The sequence below is a fragment of the Ascidiella aspersa genome, chromosome 5 (assembly GCF_963924565.1).
Source record: "Ascidiella aspersa chromosome 5, kaAscAspe10.2, whole genome shotgun sequence".
NCBI lineage: Eukaryota > Metazoa > Chordata > Ascidiacea > Phlebobranchia > Ascidiidae > Ascidiella > Ascidiella aspersa.
Window position 1 is genome coordinate 10,757,377 of NC_139451.1, and position 2,500 is coordinate 10,759,876.

At 60.4% G+C, this 2,500-nt stretch overlaps 1 non-coding gene and 2 pseudogenes across 1 annotated transcript; all 3 read left to right on the plus strand.

Moving 5' to 3' along the window:
* Positions 1-218: 218 nt before the first annotated feature.
* Positions 219-907, plus strand: LOC146143325 (small subunit ribosomal RNA; annotated as a pseudogene; the record flags this gene model as incomplete).
* A 255-nt stretch (positions 908-1,162) lies between these two features.
* Positions 1,163-1,316, plus strand: LOC146143326 (5.8S ribosomal RNA). Its single transcript, XR_014501065.1, has one exon. It is a non-coding gene; the product is annotated as a 5.8S ribosomal RNA (ribosomal RNA).
* A 248-nt stretch (positions 1,317-1,564) lies between these two features.
* The window catches only part of LOC146143327 (large subunit ribosomal RNA), a 3,679-nt pseudogene continuing 2,743 nt past the window's right edge, over positions 1,565-2,500 (plus strand).

The window sequence follows — 2,500 nt, forward strand, 5'->3', positions numbered from 1 at the left end:
GTGCCGTTAGAGGTGAAATTCTTGGATCGGCGCAAGACGAACGACTGCGAAAGCATTTGCCAAGAATGTTTTCTTTAATCAAGAGCGAAAGTCAGAGGTTCGAAGACGATCAGATACCGTCCTAGTTCTGACTATAAACGATGCCAACTAGCGATCGGGGGGCGTTAGTTTTACGACCTCTCCGGCAGCTTGCGGGAAACCAAAGTCTTTGGGTTCCGGGGGAAGTATGGTTGCAAAGCTGAAACTTAAAGGAATTGACGGAAGGGCACCACCAGGAGTGGAGCCTGCGGCTTAATTTGACTCAACACGGGAAATCTCACCCGGCCCGGACACAGTGAGGATTGACAGATTGAGAGCTCTTTCTTGATTCTGTGGGTGGTGGTGCATGGCCGTTCTTAGTTGGTGGAGCGATTTGTCTGGTTAATTCCGATAACGAACGAGACTCTGGCTTGCTAACTAGTTACGCGACCCAATCGGTCGGCGTCTAACTTCTTAGAGGGACTAGTGGCGTTTAGCCACACGAGATTGAGCAATAACAGGTCTGTGATGCCCTTAGATGTTCGGGGCCGCACGCGCGCTACACTGACCGGATCAGCATGTGCTCGCCTTGGCCGACAGGTCTGGGTAACCCGCTGAACCCCGGTCGTGCTAGGGATAGGGAATTGCAATTATTTCCCTTGAACGAGGAATTCCCAGTAAGCGCGAGTCATTAGCTCGCGTTGATTACGTCCCTGCCCTTTGTACACACCGCCCGTCGCTACTACCGATTGAATGGTTTAGTGAGGTCCTCCGATTGGACCTGGCGCGGCCGGCAACGGTCGAGCCGGCGTCCGAGAAGACGATCTAACTTGATCATTTAGAGGAAGTAAAAGTCGTAACAAGGTTTCCGTAGGTGAACCTGCGGAAGGATCATTAACGGTCTCGCAAACGCTTCGGCGAACGCGAAACTCGGACAAGCGAGAGAAAAAGTTTTTGCTACCCGGCGCCCGACCCGCGAGGAGCGGCGCGCCGGCCGGCGATTCGGTCACCCGGTAATGTTTGCGCGTCGAGTGCCGCGGTGCCGCGCGCTCCGGCTTCAAGCGTCGGCCTGGCCGACCGCTCGGCGCGGTATATTTTGTCACCCTTTAGTGCGAGGCACTGTGCGAGCGAAACAATCGTGGATGGCTCTTGGCGGTGGATCACTCGGCTCGTGAGTCGATGAAGGACGCAGCTAGCTGCGTGAATTAGTGTGAATTGCAGGACACATTGAGCATCGACGTTCTGAACGCAAATTGCGGCCTCGGGTCAATCCCGGGGCCGCGCCCGCCTCAGGGTCGCGTTGCAAACGTTCCGCGCGGGGATTTCTCCGCGCGGCTGCTGCGGCGTCGGACGCGCGAGCGCCCGTCCCGCTCAAGACAGCACGGCACGATGTGCGACGATCGCGACCAGAATCCCGCGCGGCGGCGGCGAGTCGACCTCGAAGAGGCCAACGGCTGGCGGCTCAAGGGCGGGAATCGAGGTGCGCGGCGGCGCGCGGCGCCGACGGCGAGCGCGGAACGGGAAGAATAGTCCCGGTCCTTACTTTCGGCCTGAGGTCGGACGAGGCTACCCGCTGAATTTAAGCATATTACTAAGCGGAGGAAAAGAAACTAACGAGGATTCCCTCAGTAACGGCGAGTGAAGCGGGATGTGCCCATCGCCGAATCCGCGCGCTTTTGGAGTGCGCGGAATTGTGGCGTACGGAATTCGTCACGGCGCGCTTCGCCGGTCGCCCGCGTCCTTCTGATCGAGGCCTTTTCCCAGAGCGGGTGTCAGGCCCATGGCGGCGACAGGCGGGCGCGCTACGGCGTCTTCCCAGAGTCGGGTTGTTTGGGAATGCAGCCCAAAGCGGGTGGTAAACTCCATCTAAGGCTAAATACGGTCACGAGACCGATAGCGAACAAGTACCGTGAGGGAAAGTTGAAAAGCACTTTGAAGAGAGAGTTAAAGAGTACGTGAAACCGTCGAGAGGCAAACGGGAGGGCCTGTCGGGTCGCCCGGTCGCTTTCAGCCGGCCCCCTGTCGGCGACGTTGTCGTGCGGACCCTCACGGGCCGCCGGCGGCGCCGCCCGATCGGGGACCAGCGCACTAGCGCCGGGCGAAGGCCGCGACCGTCTGGACGGCGGCGAGAAGGCCGCGCGCAAGGTAACCCGGCCTCGGTCGGGTACTATAGGCGCGCGTGTCCGTCGGCCCGCCGTTCGGGCGAGGAGAGATCGCCGCGTCTGCCCTTCGGGGCCGAGCGCCCGGTGCCGGCTGGGGCGTCGTGGGTCGGGGACTGTTCTCAGTGCCCAGCCTCTTCGTCTCGGTCGCGCTTCCGGTGTCGTTTCGCGAGGCGCACGGGGTCCGCGGCTGAAGTCAGCCACCTTCCCGACCCGTCTTGAAACACGGACCAAGGAGTCTAACGTGAGCGCGAGCCACGGGGCAGTACGAAACCCATGGGCGCAGTGAAAGTGAATGTCGGCGCGGTCCGGCGGAGGTGAGA